Raw genomic sequence first — 16368 nt, 5'->3', positions numbered from 1 at the left:
TGGGGGATAATATTTGCCCAACCTACTACCAGGATTGGTTGTGAGGACCGAGAAAGATCATAGATACAGAGTTTGTAAACCATAAAGTGCCAGCTAAGTGCTATTATTAGCATTTCTACAAAAGCCTGAAGCTATTAGGATGATGGGAAAATGGGAAGGCAGGGTTAGGTTAAGGCAGGGGTGGGATGGTGTGGTAACTATCACTATTTGCTTTTTCTCTGGGGAAGAAACAAGGCATAGAATAAACTGAGTGTGTCCAGGGCATGTCTAAGCCAAGACCAGTGCTTGGTTTCTTCCTCTAAATCACACATATCCTCCCTTTTCCCATCCTTGGGGTATCTGGGATGACTGTCAGGTTTTCCTGTTCACCCAATAAAAGACTTGAGCCTGGGCCTGAGGCTCTGCTGATCCCAGTTAGCTTCCTGAACATTCCAGGTCCTCATTTACCTTTGTCCACAGGGCTTTCTCTTTTATTAATTTCTAGACCTGGCCTAGAATTTCTGATTCTTGGCCCTTAGCTGGAGACCTAGAACTCCTTGACCTTCCTGGTTCCTAAGCTTCCTTGATTGGTTCAGGGATCTGTCAGGGATCTAATCTTTCCTTCTATTACTGTACCTGTACCCCATATCTGGGTGTCTAATTTTGGAATCTACTTCTTATTTATGTTACCATATAATGATAGCTAACATTTATATAGTGCCTACCTACTATGGCTTTACAAATATGTCACTTGATCCTTACAACAACCCTGTAAGGCAGGTACTATTATTACTCTCAATTTCCAGATGAGGAAACAGAGACAAACAGAGGTTAAGTGACTTGCCCAGGGTCACATAACTTGTAAGTGCCTGAGACTAGAATTGAACTCAGGTTTTTCAGTCTGGTGCTCTGTGCACTGTAGCGTCCCCTAGCGGCTGGTTCCATCTTACAGAGAGCCAAAGTATGTCTTTGGAGTCTTATCTTTTAACCATACATTAACCCTTTTGATCCTCACAATAACCCTGTGAAGTGGGTGCTGTTTTTATTCTTGTTTTGGAGATAAGCCTGAGACATATAGAAATAAAATGTGTGTGTGTGTGAGCACGTGTGTAACTGGAAGAAGATGCTGAAAATATATAATTAGTCTTTGGAGACAGGATTGAACCCCAGGGCTCCTGATTCTTTTTATTTTTTTAAAAATTTTTTTATTTTTAGGCAATTGGGGTTAAGTGACTTGCCCAGGGTCACACAGCTAGTAAGTATCAAATGTTTGGTCTGAGGTCGGATTTGAACTCAGGTCCTCCTGACTTCAGGGCCGGTGCTCTATCCACTGTACCACCTAGCTGCCCCGGGGTTCCTGATTCTTAATCCAGCACTATCCATTATACCATGAGGGCATACTCCCTTGCATGTAGCACACTGCTCTATATACAGCAGGTGTTTAATAAATGTTGTTGATTGAATTGAATGGGTCTTTTAAAAGCCAGCCCAGAAAGATTCTTAACAGATCCATTCAAAACAGGCTAAAAGCTGCAAGACTGGAGTGTTATATTTAGAGGGAGCAGAAAAGGATGTGGTGAAATAGATACAGTGTTGTCACAGGAATAGCCTTCAACCATGGAAGTCAAAGGATAGGGTATCACAATGGAAAAAGTGACACACATACAATGTTGCAATTAAAGGAACGAAAAAGAATGTTCCTGAGAGAAGAGAATCAGCCAGCCCCAGTGGTCTGATGAACTTCTGTTAGTCCTTGGGACTCAGCACCATAGTGTTGAGGAGAATAAAACTGGTCATAGGTGGCGGTGGTGTGTGGAAAAATGAAGTGGGTATGATGATCTTCTTGGCTATCTGCCCTTCTAAAAATGGGTAACAAAGTGAAAGAGCACCAGGTTTGGAGTCAGGATGTTCAGCTCAAGTCCTGCATCTACCACTTAATCCTTGTGTGACTTTGGACAAGTTGCCTGACCTCTGTTAAATGAAGGGATGGTTTAGATGGACTCACTTCTATCCTTCATGTTCAGTGAAAAATCCCCTGTAAAGCCTATGTGCTGAATTGGATAGTCAGACTTTCCTCTTCCTCCCTCTCTCCTCTTTCACCCCTCCATCAACTGTATTATTTGTTGAGAGAACAAATAACCTGGACATTATTTGGAAAGCAATAAAAGAGCAGTGCTTTCTGTGTTGAGGGTCCTTTGCTAAAAGGTCACAAGGTATGGCTCGGACAAATACAACAGAAAGTAGGATTTGGTATAGACACGGGTCAGTCACTGCCCAACAGGCTGGTCACCAGTGACAAGTGAAGTCCTGACAATGGCCACAGAAAGAAACTCAATACATAGAAATGTAACAGAGGGAGGGAGGCAAGAGAGGAAGGAAAAAGTGAGTTAGACATTCAGACACAAAGATAGACACAACAGACCTCAGACAGACAAAGGTCAGAGACTCATAGAGACACCAAGGATAAGACATGATATGGAAAATCCAAGAGTTTTCAATGGAGGGAGGGGATCCTTTCAGTGTTGTTTCCAGTGCTGAAGAGGAGGAGGGGTCAGTTACTCGGTGCTCAGCCAGTTTCCCTGATTCCACCTCTGCAGGCAACATCTTAGCATCAGCCGTGGAGAGCTGTCAACTGTCTTGAAATTAGGGCCAGAGTATATGGAATCATGAAAACTGGCACGTTTGTGTGTGTGTGTACATGTGTGCATGCGTGCGCACACATGTGTGTATATAAGCAAGCAAATCCTTTATGTGAAAATCGCAATTTTATGAAATGAGGACACCAGTGTGTTTTTAACTTTTTTTTGCTTTGCAAAAGTATTCTTCAGTTTATGAAAATGTTTCCCCAAGGTTCCTTTAAATAGCAGCTTTTCTTCTCCTTTAAAGTGTTTGTTTATGGATGGATAAAAAACTGACAGAGGAACTGGGGGCAAGAAGGGTGGAGATATTCCATTATAAAGAATTAGGAATCCTAATCCATTGGAAATGAGAAGGAAGCCTTTCTGAGATAGTAGGCAAAAGAGAATTCAGTTTACATACACTTGCCCAGTAACACTTCACTTCATTAAGAGAGGCAAACCTGGACTTTTTAAAGGTATTTCCCTGAAGAACACTTTGTCAACATGGTCACCATCAATCATCAACAAACAGAGGTGAAAACAGAGATTAGTTTTACACAGTTGAGAAAACAGAAGTGTAAAAAGGGAAAGGGGTGAGTCTAATGTCATAAGACAATACTGGGCTTGAAATTCAAGGGCTCAGGAATTCTGCACTCACTACTGGGCCATGTCAACTCACATGCAAGCAGTTTGCTAAGACTGTACTCCATCCAAAGTCAGGGCTGTTTAATGGTCTATCCAGACTGGCCCCTGGTTTGCATAAGTCAATAATTAAGCCTCATTTCATTCTCTGCCAAAGTCCTCATCTGCCTTCAAATCATGGTGGAGAAGTGGTTCTGGACTCTTGGAGGCTAAGCAAAAAAGCACAAATCCTGGCAGGCTCCACCAAGCTGCAAAGACTTCAAGTTCAGAACTCCATGGCAGACACTGTGTATGTTAGCTTAGCCACTGTGTATGTTAGCTTATACATTTGTAGAGACTCAGAACCACAGGGCCAGCCACCAGGTGATGAATTTTTTTTTTCTAGTCATAGCAAGTCATGAAATTCTCTCCTAAGGTATCAGTGGAAGAAGCACCCACATCGATGAAATCATAGATCTTTGTAAATATTACATCTTCTGGGGGAGGTGTGTTGCAGAGAAGAATCCTGAGCTGGGAGTCATGGGATGTGGGTTCTGATTCTTGCTTTGTCATTGATTTGCTGTGTGGTCTTTGGCAAATGATTTAACATCCCTGGGTCTCAGTTTCCTCATCTGCAAAATGGGTGTAGTAAAACCCACTGTACCTGCTTTACAGGATAAATGTATCAAATGACCTAAGTCACATGAAGAATTCTTCAAGTATGAAGTATCATGCAGATAGAATTCCAGGTCCCTTTTCTGTAATGTTTCACTATTAAAAAGCTCTTTTTACATGCTTTAGCTCATTGGATCCTCACCAACACTCTCTGTGAAGTAGATAGAGGGGGTATATCCATTTTACAGATAAGCAAACTGAGGCCAATGTCGGTTAAGTGACATGCCCAAAGTCACAATGGTATTATTATGTGCCAGAGCTAGATCTTGTACTCAAATTTTCTGACCTCTGATCTACTGTTTTCAGCTGTGATCACTACCAATCACCTTGTGCCTTTCAGTTTGTGTCTATGCATCCATCCTGGATGATAAATTTCCAGAGTGTACGGGCTACATATGTCTGGCTTTCTCTGTACATGTAGAAATTGTTGCTGAATTAATATTTCATAATGATGGTTACCCAAAAGCCTGAATGTTTTATCCTTTCCACCAAAACAGTGGGGGCCTATCCCAAGGAAGTCAGGCCATCAGGCACGCACCCTGCTTCTCTCTCTCTTGGGAAAATCAGTCCTCCTCTAGGCTATGCTGGAGAGAACAGAGAAAGTTCTAGAAGGCAGCGAATCCAGCACTCTAATAGAAGGGAATGGGAAAGGTGGATCTCTCTCTAGTGGGACCATATGGAGCTGAATTGATGTTCAATAATACTGTCAAGTCCAAGAAATTTGTTTTAGATGTCTGTCCCTTGTACCTTGGGTTTCTGCTTATTTTCTGTAGTTCCCCCTAACTTCTATAGCTCTAGGACCCTTCTCCTCTATCAGACTTGTTCTGGGGTCGGTCAGCAAATTCTTAGTGTGACTCCTAGGATCGACCCATCTAGAGAGAGGGGGGCCTTATAGACATTCTAGTCCAACTTCCTCATTTTTCAGATGAGAAAACTGAGGCTCAGGTTAAAGAAATCACCAAAGGTCACAAGATACTTCAGTATCAGAGTTGGAATTTGAGATTAAATATTCTGACTCTAGAACAATTCATCTCTCCATTGCACCATGATGTCCCAGGGCCATGTACATTCTAAATCTGAGGTCTCATTGGGGAGCCAGGGATTTTGTATCCCTTGGAAGGAATCTCAGACATTATCTAGAATCACAGAAATTCAGAGGTAGAAGGGTCATCACAGGCCATCTTCTCAAACTTGTCCCTGTATAGGAATCACTTGTACAATTATCTGACAAGTGGCCAAGCAGCTCTTACTTGAAGACAACCACCACCTCCTGAGACAGCCCGTTCCACTTTAAAATGCTTTGTGAAGCAGCATTGGAGATGGGGAAGGTGCTTTCCCCAAACTCTAATGTCACACTATATAGATAGCTGACTGCTCCATCTAAGGGTCAGGATATATACCAATCAATCTCTTTCCTGCTCCTTGCCCTTTAACTGGCTCCAGTAAACAATAAAATAAAGGGAAAATAAATGGAACAGCAGAAGGTTGTCAATTTCCCAGTAAGGATCTGGCTGGTCACCCAGCCAACAAGGTATTATTATTATTTATTAATGCAGTGAGCACTTCACTCCCCAAATACAGCTCTTCCTATGGAGAGATAACTAGATCAATGAAACAGACTTCCAAAGAGTCTGGATAAAGCCAGCCTTCAGCAGGCAAGGCGAGCGTTTAGATTTAAAAGCTTGCTAGCCTCTGCTGATCTCCCATGTGAGAAGACTAGGTTGAGAAGGACAGAAAGTGGGATAGGAAGGTCATAACCTCGCTCAAAAACGTATACTGGCTCCCTACTGCCTTTGACGTCAAGTCTAAACTCTGCCTTTTAAGCCTCTTCTCACTCTGGCACCAATCTATTTTGCCCACTGTGTGAATGTGAGAAAATCATTCAGATGCTCTGCCCCTCAATGTCTTCATCTGAAAAAAAAGAAACAAAAAACAACAAAACAAAACGGGACAGCCAGACATGGTAGTCTTCTAATGCTATAACCCATGCTGCTGGGGAATTTGAGGCTGGCAGATCTCTTGGACTTGGGAGTTCTGAGCTGCTGCAAGATAAGCTGATCACGTCTACATGAGGTTAGGTAGGCTTCAATATGGTGGGCTCCTGGGAGTAGGGACCACCAAGTTGCCTAATGAGGGGCAAAGTGGCCCAGGTCAGGAATGGACCAGGTCTAATCTCCTATTCTTACAAATGTGACTTAAAAGATCTTGTAAGATTATTAGATCATATGATTTAGGGCTGGAAGGCATCTTAGACATCATCTAACCTATGTCTCGTTTAAGTCTCTTGCTTTTCTCTTTTCTTCTCCCTCTTTTTTTTTTAGTTAGGTGACTTGCCCAGGGTCACACAGCTAGTGAGTGTTATGTGTCTGAGGCCAGATTTGAACTCAGGTCCTCCTGACTCCAGGGCCGGTGCTCTATCCACCTTGCCACCTAGCTGCCCCTCTTCTCCCTCCTTTTAAAAGAAAGACTGGTATCCCTATCTCATCAAGGCTAGAAGTCCTACTACAGGTCAATCCTATTACTTCCAGCCTTGTGGAGATAGAGATTTCTTGTCTTCAAAAACAAAAAAAAAAGAAGGGAGTTGGATGAGATGGGGGATGGATGGTGTCTAAGGTGCCTTCTTGCTCTAAATCTTAGAATATAACCACATTACAACGCTTTTAAAGTCTCAGTTGACCCTGTTCCAACATTGAACCCACAAGCCTATGGTCACCTCCATTCAGCTGTGCTTATGCCTGTCACCTGTACTTTGCTCAGAATATTCCTCCCACTAGACATTGCATCTTTTCCTTCCCTTTTCCCCATCTAAATTCTGCAGTCTAGGGCAAATTGTTTTCCCTTTCCAGACCCAAATTTCATTTTTGAGATGAGAGAGTTAGTCCAGATTCAATTCAACAAACATTTCCTCCAAGTGCTTACTACTATACACAAATTGTCCCTGCCCTCAAGGGGCATATATTTTTCCAGGGAAATACAGTATGTGCACAAATAAGTAAAATGATGATTTAAGGAGGGAGTGAGCAGTAACAATTGGAGGTGATTAGAAGGCTTCCTGTAGGAGGTGGCACATGAGAGCAGCCCTGAAGAAAGCTACAGATGCTAAGAGGGAGAGGGGAGGAGACAGTGAATTCTAGGCATGTGGCCCAGTCTGTGGGAAGGTGTGGAGAGAGGATGTGGAATACTGAGTCTGGGGAACAGCTAGTGGGTTATTTTGCCTGGATTGTGAAGAGCAGGAAGAGGAGTAATATGGAGCAAGTCTGGAAAAGTAGGTTGGAGCCAGACAGTGAATGGTTTGAAATGTTAGGCTAAGGAATATGTATTTTCTCCTTGGGGTAATAGGTAGCCATAGCAGATTTTTAATCAGGGGTGTTAGTACTGTACCTTTGATGTTCTCTAAGGCCCTTTCCAGCTGGAATAATCTAGGAATTCTTCATGACCCAAGTCAGGTCTAACCTTATGTAGGGATCCTTCTCTGCCAAACTCAGGCATCACCACTGTCCCTTTTCTCTGATTTCCTTTGGCATTTAAAGTCTTGATAAGACTGTTTAGACCTTCCTCATGCATATATTCATTTTTTCACATGTGTGAGTCCTGTCTTCTCAATGAGATTTGGAGCTCTTTCAGGGTAGGTCTTGGGTCTTTCTTTTCTGTTTCTACCACAACACAGCTTACCATAGGACATAGGAAACCTTTGGTAAATACTCACTGTTTTGTTTTTGTTTTTGTTTTTGTTTTTGTTTTTTTGGAAGGGTCTGGGGCCATAGTAAGTATGCAATTCATGAATGTATTTGGGGCTGGAGGATAGTAGGAGAGGGAGCCTCACATCAGCTAAGCTGAGGATGCTTCCAAGTGGAGGCGTAATATTAGGAGTTTCCCCATAGCATGAGCTTCCATATATAGTCAGCCTATTTTCCTGAATAGGGGTGGAAGTGTTCATAGAGGGTTTTCTGGGGAGGAGATTTGAAGAGGAGGTGGTCATAATAACATTTTTATGATCATTCAGTCATTCAAGAAGGGATGATGCTAAGTGGTCCAAGATTCCACAAGGTAGAAGGTCACATCCATGGATATCTGGCAGAAAATTCCTTTCTCATCGCCCTCAGGCTCTGTTTATTAGAGTTTTATAAAAGGGGCCAGGGACTGGAGGACAATGGGGCCATCTAACCATAGCAAAGGCATTAGGAAGTAGGGAGCTAGGAGCCTGAGCTCTAGTGGGCTGAGAGGTAGGGGCCCAACCTATCATTGATGGGAGCTGGGGACAAAGAATGAAGGTGAACAGACTCTCCTAGTTGTCAGCCTTAGTTAAATCAAAGGATCAATGTATAGTTCCAAATGATATCTGACTGGTGATACATTACCAATCATTCAGAACTCAGTAGAGAGAAGGCTCTCCTTTCAAGAGAAAATCCAATAGAAAGGAAGCCCATAAGCAGACTTAGACCCAGGCTGGGCTGGGGTAATTGTAGTGGATGGAAGGGAATTGCCTAAAACTTCAACCTGTCATCTGCCCCTTGCTACCCAAATGCCACTACTCTCTTCCATCATACATACCCCAGCTCCAGAACTTTCAATGGCTCCCCACTGCTTTGTGGTCAAACTCCTCAGTCAGTCTGGCAGTTGAGGTTCTCCATAATCCGACCTGATCCAACTTCATTTCCCATTGTTTCCCAATGCACACCATTTATCCCAGGCAGTCATGTCTCCTCACTGGCCTTACACTGTGCTGAGTGCTGGGTCCTGGCTGTGTGAAGCCCTGGATCCCCTGCTGTCCAAAATCAGCTCCGAACACAGCTGCAGAGGATTAAGCAGGGAGGGAAGGGAGGCTGTGGCTACTACTTGGGTACAAAGAGATTGTGGAGCCACTGCTATTTCTTCCCAGACTCAGGGTTTACAGGCCTTCCATTTCCAGGCTATGAGGGCATTTCCTGCTGAGGGGAGAAGACAACTCTGATAGACTTCCTCCTCTAGCATCCATCCCTTGCAAATCTACTATTACCCCATAGGAAGGGAACCTTGAGAAGGGGTGATGTCTACTCCGTGACAGGTCACTCTTGATCAGTATCCAAAATCTACCTGAGCAGATCTCCACCCACTGAATTCTCCAGCTTTCTGCACAGAATAACCCAAGGTAGCTTTTGTGGTTTACTTCTGGTCGGGTGCTGCCTTTTGTCCTCTAGGTAGCTATCTCAGATTCCAGGAAACTCATGCAATTTGTTGGGGAAGAGTTAGGAGAAGCAGTGTGGGGCAAAGACAGGGTTGCGTCTGGAGTCAGAGGCTCTTCCACACTTCGCTGGCTGCGTGACTGCAGTCGGGCCATTATCTGGTTACATTCTGTTGTCATGGTTACATTCTGGGCCTATAAAATGCATGGGTTGAACTAAATGATCTCTTAGGTCCCTTCCAGTTTTAAATCTATGATTCTATAACTCTTTGGCTCATCCTCACTGAACACAGCTGGTATCTCACACAGAGTGTGCTGCATTGGCACAGCTACACTAAACAATGATATTGGGTCCCATGGCCAATGGGAAATGAACCAAGGTCTATGGGAAGGCCCCCTTGGCAGCCCCACATGTCATGAAATGATAGGATTGCTAAATGAAAGTTGTAAAGTCTTAGAGGTCCTTTAGTCCAGCCCCCTAATTTTCCAGATGATGACATTGGGGCCCAAAGTGACTTGCCTGTCCTCTGACCTTCTCTGTATCCATTGGTCCATTTTTCCTGCCCCTGGGCTAGAGCTCATGTACCATTATGTGCTGCAGGTCTGGGTCCCAATGGACTTGGGAACTTAGGAGAATTTCCAAACATAACACTAGCACAAAAGTAGCAGGTTCCTCTGAAGACTCATGTGCTCCTCATTGTCATGGACATCTTCTGGGCCAGACTGATCCTTCAATAGACCAAATCCCTACAGTCCTGGGGTGGGGAACATGCTGCCTTTCTGACATTACCCGGTCTCCTCCAATGTCCATCTTCCTGGTGGTCAAATTACTGGCCCAACCTAACCCAGCCATCAGCTGGGACTGGAAGCAGGGCCGGTCCTGCTCCTCTTCCTGAAATTAGAGCTACTACTGCAGTACCCATGTAGTCACTAGGCAACACCCCACTTCCCTGATGCTTCAATACCAAGACTCCAGGGATGATGTCAATCAAGGTGGATGCATTGCTCCCTCAATGACTATTCAACAGTCATTGGTGTCTCCGTGGTCCTGGGCATCTCCATCAATGCAGGCTACCCCTACTCCTTAATAGGGTTAGAAACTACATCCTCTAGGAGTTTGCTAAGAAAAACCAACAGAAGAGGCTCATTCAGTTATTTACCCACCGGAGCCCCCATGCTGTTTGTTCAAAACAACAGTGGGTACTTACACCTTTTCTACAACTATTCTGCCCTGAATTTTATCCTAACCAAAGAACCCGCTATCATTAATCTACTTTCTGGACCAACTAGTTCATGCTGAATTATTCCTGTGGGTAGCCTACTACTTGGTGAGGACTTGGGAACGAGGTGAATGAAAGACAACCTTCCAGACTAGCTTTGGCTAAATACAAATATATCATCATGCTGTTCAGACTATGTAACATCCCTGTCCTCTTCCAGTGCTCTATGTAAAGACCTGCTATACCGTGGGGAAGTGATGTATTTTGAAAACATTTTAATTTACTAAAAAAAATCCTTCTGGAAGTACCTATTTGGTCTATGTGATCCTTAGACGCTTATTTTGGTATAGGATATTATCCAAACTGGATCGGTGCCAGTTTGACGAGATGGCAATTGATTTAATGGGGCACTGGAAGATTTCAAGTCAGAAAATCAAAATAGAGCTTTTGGAAGTAGAAGTGGTCTTGCAATGAAGACTCTCAATACTGGTAAGCCACTGCAGTTGTTCCCACTACATGGTTCTGTTTTAACGCTGTTGTGTCTGGGAGTCCTTTGTGATGATGGCACCATTGACCAAATGACTAAAATCTAGTCCACCTTACACCTGAATAAAGCTAATACCCAAACCCATCAGGAAGCCATTCAACCTGTTTGAATTCAGCCTTTGTTTCCTCCTCTCCTAAGGCAATCCTCTTTATTAGTGTACAGTTCTCATTTTTCCTTACATCAAGCCTGAAATGTCCTACTTACCACTTTCACTTCTTGTTTATCGTTCTTCCCCTTTTGACGAAGCAGAATATGTCTAATCCCTGTTCCACCAGAAAGTCCTTTGTATACTTAAGGATATCTATCGTGTCAGTCCATTAACACACATTTATTAAGTGTCTACTATGTATCAGGCACTGTGCTAAGCATTGGAGATTCAAAGAAAGGCAAAAAAAAAAATCAGTCCCTGCTTTCAAGGAACTCACAGTCTAAAGGTGGAGACAACATTTAATCAACTGTGCATTAACAAGCGGTACATAGAATAAATTGATGACTATCAACAGAAGGAAGACGCCTACATTAAAGGGAATCAGGAATGACTTCCAGCATGATTTTCACTGGAAGCCAGAAGACAGAAATTGAGGAGAGAATGCTAGATATGGGGGACAGCTGATGAAAATGCCTGGAGTCAAGTGATGGAGTATCTTTCAGTAACTTCAACCTCTCCTTGTGTGGCAGAAGCTTGCGTCACTTCACTATTCTGGTTGCCCTCCCTTGGACACCCTTCAGTTTTTTAATGTCGCTCCTAAAATATGACTCTCAGAACTGCATGAAATGCTCCAGATGTGGTCTGACTGGGGCAGAGAATGGTGGAACAATTACATCCCTTTTCCCTGTATGTTCTGCCTCACATAATTCAACCTGTTATTGCATTTGCTTTCTTGGCTGCCATATCACACCAGGGACTCATATTGATTTTTAAAGTCCATTAAAACCTCTAGATCTTTTTCAGAGTAACCACTGTCTAGTCATCCCTCCTTCATCTTCTACTTGCAAAGGTGATTCTTTGAAGCAAAGTCACAACTTTACATTTATTCTTGGTAAACTTCATCTTATTAAGTTTGGCTTTGTTTATCCATTTGATCTGGTTCCGTTTGATTCCAATGTATTAGCTATTCCTGCAAAAGCTATTCCTGGAAAATTGACAAACATACCATCTATGCCTTATTATAATTCTGTGATAAAAATGTTAAACAGAATAGGGTTGAGCATAGCTGCCTGGGGCCCTTTAGTGGAGACCTTCTTCCAAGCTGACATTGAACCATTAATGACTACTCTTTGGATCTGGCCATTCAACCAGTTCTGAATTCACATAACTACATTTCCATCTAGCCTGCATCCCTCCATCTCATCCATGAGAATTTTACAAAATGCATAGCTAAAATTAGGGAAACCATATCTATGGTGCTTCTCTGTTCTACCAATCTAGTAACCCTGATAAAAAAGGAAATGAGGTTAGTCTGGCCCGACTTGTTCTTGCTGAGGTCATGCTGATTCTTTTTATTCGTGGCTTCTTTTTCTAGGTGTTCACTAAACATCCATTTAATGATGAACTCTATAATTTTGCCAGGAATCAAAGTCAAGCTCACTGGTTTATAGTATGTAGGTTCAATTCTCTTCCTTTTATTAAAAAAAAAATTGGGCCATTTGCCCTTTTCCACTCTTGCGGCACCTCTCTAGTCCTGCGTGATCTTTCTAAAGATCACCAACAATGGCTCAGCAACCCCATCTACCAGCTCTTTGAGTACCCAAGGAAGTTGTTCACCTGAGCCAAGTGACCTGAACTCATCACGGGTAGCCAAGTGCTCTCATATCTCCTTATTTATCTTGGGTATCAACTTTCCAGTGGCCACTTTTGCTCTGTTCTTTTCAGTCTAAAGATCTTTCTCCTTGGCAGAGAAAACACAATCAGGATAAAAGTTGAGCAGCTGCCCCTTCTCGTCATCATCCATTATCATCAGCCCATCCACATGGCATGGCTGTCCTACTTCTTTTATGATCCTCCCTCCACCATCTCCCAGCATGGTTTATAAAGGCCTTTTTTCTAATCCTTAGCTTTCTCCAGAAGTCTCAGCTCGTTCTCAGTTTTAGCATGTCTGATGATGTTATTCTTACAGGCCTGTACCACATCCTCTGTTTTTTTTAATTCATTCTCTGTTACCTGTCTTGTTCCTATCTTCTGTACATTTAAAACAAAATCTAAATTGACTGGCTGGTGACATCCCTGTGCATCCATATTGGTTTTTAGACAATGTCTCATTTTTCCTCCTCATTTAGAATCACTTCACTTTGCATCCTCAGGATCTCATTCTCTAGACCTTCCCTTCTCTCTTGGGTGTAATTCTCTGTTGAAATACTCAGAGGCATTTCACAGGGAACAGAAGACTGTGGTCACTTTCAGAAATTCACATGGTGGCCTGTGCAAGCCCTAGTCTTGACTTACTCAGAACTCTGCCCCCCATTGATACTTTCTTGTGGAAATCGAGGCTTGTCACAACTGGGATATCCTCTTTGAAGCTGGTGGTCCATCCAATCCATCATGGTCCTGTGCCTATCTCTTGAGTAAATTAGCGTAACTGGAGAAGATTTATCCTATCTAATAGTGATAGTTCTTGGTTGTCAAGGCTGTCCTTTAGGCCTGGGATTCAATTTAAAGGGGCCCAGACACCCCATCCCTGTGCAAATAACACACACAAAAACCTCGAATATTTCTAAACTGTTTGGAAGCTGGATCAGAGGTTGATCGGCTAAGTTCTATTTTATGTTATTTGGATTTTTCAGATTTCCTACATCCCAAGGTGAGGCACCCTAAGGACCAACTCTTTGTCCAGTGAGTCAGCATATTTCTCTTCCTCTGATCAGCCACCAACATGGTCATTCCTACCTTCGAGAAACTTTTCAACTGTCCTCCTTAGCCTAGAATGCCCACATCAGCAGGAAGGTCAAAATGCCAACACCCAGAGTCAGCTGAAAACTGATCAATCCCTCAAACCCAAAGGAGAATTGGTTTCTAGTGGGTTCTAGCCCATGTACTCCTACTCCCAAGGGAGGCTTATCTGGAAGTTCTTCACCTACATCATACCTGTTCAACTGCTGATGATGACAAAGTTTCAACCCCTCTGAACATATAAGGAATCCTAATGTTGCTAATGGAAGACCTATAAAATGCATTCTTGTGGGAAATTGGGACTGGGGCAAACCCTGCCCATGCTGCAGGAGCCACAGGCAGAAATAATGACTTTGGACTTTACCAAGGACCTAAAACTGTCCCAAGACCAGGACACCAGATTAGTAATGGTGGACATTGGTGGGCAAAGATGGCTTACTTTATTCCTTGCAGTAGCCTGCTCACTCCCAAGCCTTGCCTCTTCATCCTGTCCACTTCATCTCAGATCATGGTTTCAGGTTTATACCTCACTTTTGGTCTATACTATGTCTATTGTGGGCAGTTGGGTGGTGCAATGGCTAGAGCCCAGGCCACTATGGGGACATGAAGAATTGGACATGACTGCAAACGACTGAACAACAACAATCATTCATAATTTACTTAACCTCTCAGGACCTCAGTTTCCCTTTTAGCTCTAAATCTATGACTTCATGACAGAGCTGGCCAGTCTGAGAGAGAAGTTCAGAGTCTCTCCCAAAGTCACAGAAATGGGATTCAAAGAATTTCTGAGTTGGAAGAGATGGCAGAAGTCTGCCAGTCCAGCCTGTACCAGAACGGAGATTCTCTTTACCCTATCCTTCATGAGTATTGATTGAATGTGTCATTGTTCTTCCTTCTTGAAGAGGACCAAAATGGCATCACTATGTTAGAGTCAAGTTAGAGTGTGTCCCACTGGCTGATCAGACTAATACAAGCTCAGAATGTTTTACCACGGTTGGGCACAGATAGTCTGCGTGAACATTTGGGGTGGATTCTCTAAATTTGCGCACCTTGTGTTTCTTTTGAGCTACTTCAATCATGAGTATTGATTGAATGTAAGACCTCTGCTGATGTGGAGAACAAAGAGCAGGCCATTTGCTTCTGGAAAGCTCTGATTGTTAGCATGTTTCTTCCTACACTGATTCTAAATCTGTCTCTCTGAAGCCTCCACCCCTCACTCTTGTCTTTTTCTTTTTTGGGGGAGTCACATTAAAAAATCTTATCCCTTTTCCACATGACAACCCTTCAAAATCTTGAGACAGTCACCTCATTCCCCCTAATTCTTCTCCTTTCTAGGGAAAGCATCTCAAACAATCTTCTGGTATAGTCTTCAGTGTTTTTTCCCACCATACCTATTGCCCCTTTCTGGCTATGCTCTAGTCTGTCAATGTCTTTTCTAAAGCATGGCACCTAGAACTGAGTACAGTATTTCACTCGTGCTCTAAGCAGTGGTTTCCTTATGCCAAGATTTTCCTACATTACACATTTGAGCAGAACAGGAGTTCTCAACTTGGGGTCTATGAACATATTTAAAAAAAATTTTTGATAATACTATTTCAATATAATTAGGTTCCTTAATAGTGCCGTGCAGTTTGGTTAATGTATTTTTAAAAATTATTCAGAGAAGGGGACCTTAGGCTTCATTGGGCCAAAGAAAAGGTTAAGAATCCTTGGCTTAGATGCTTCCTAAAGTCCTTGCCAACTCTACTGTCCTATATTTCTATGCCTGTGAAGGAAAGTATAAGAATCTGTGTGTGTGTATTTCTGTATGTGTGTGTAAGGAAGTCTTACACTCCATGATGATGTCAGTGTGAGTATGAGAGTCTATGTACTTGTGAGTGGGTGCGGGGTGTGGGTAAGGATGTCTGCCTTATTCCCAGAGTTGCCTGCATGAATGTAAAAGGCTCTGGAGGCCCTGGCTTCCTCTCACTACCACTCTCAACAGCTCACCCATGATGTCTTCCCCATAAGTGTTTGGGGGACGGTTTTTATTTTTGCCTTCTTATTCCCAGAGCTTAGCACAGTGCATGACACATAGTAGGCACTTAACCAATGCTTTTTGACTGTCACTGTGCATTTTATCTATGAAGGGGTCTGTAGGCTTTGCCATGATGCCAAAAGGGGCTATCACACAAAAAGATTGATCTAGACAATAGCCCTGGTTTGCCTCTTTGAATTCTGCACCTGGGCTGTTCCCTGGATACTGGATGCTGGTCTCAGCTTTGTCCCCTAGAGCCACACTTTCTACAGGCTGGACAACCCACTACCCATGATGCCTCCCCAATCGCATTCATCTAGTTGGATGGCAAACTCCATCTGGATCCACAGTGGGACACGACATCTGAAAATGCTAATATGATCTCAGGGGGTACTAATGGGCTCAAAGTGTCTAGATTTGGGTGATAGCCCTTCTGCACTCTGCCCTGGGCGGGTCTCATCTGGAGGATTGTGCTCAGCTCTGGGCACCAAGCTTTAGGAAGAACATTGACAACCAGGAACCTGGTCAGAGGAGGGTGAACAAAAAGGGGCTGGAGGTCCTGTCCCATGAGTACTGGTTGAAGAAAAGGGAGATTTCAAGCCTGGGGAAGAGAATATTTAGTGGGAAGGGGTGGGGGGGACAA

General features: G+C 43.3%; 1 protein-coding gene across 1 annotated transcript in view; it reads right to left on the bottom strand.

Moving 5' to 3' along the window:
- The window catches only part of INSYN1 (inhibitory synaptic factor 1), a 55975-nt gene that overhangs the window by 1230 nt on the left and 38377 nt on the right, over positions 1-16368 (bottom strand). The window lies entirely within an intron of this gene.

Source organism: Vombatus ursinus, unplaced genomic scaffold, assembly GCF_900497805.2.
Source record: "Vombatus ursinus unplaced genomic scaffold, bare-nosed wombat genome assembly UNPS02012811.1, whole genome shotgun sequence".
Taxonomy (NCBI): Eukaryota; Metazoa; Chordata; class Mammalia; order Diprotodontia; family Vombatidae; genus Vombatus; species Vombatus ursinus.
This window is presented reverse-complemented; position numbering and strand designations above follow the sequence as displayed.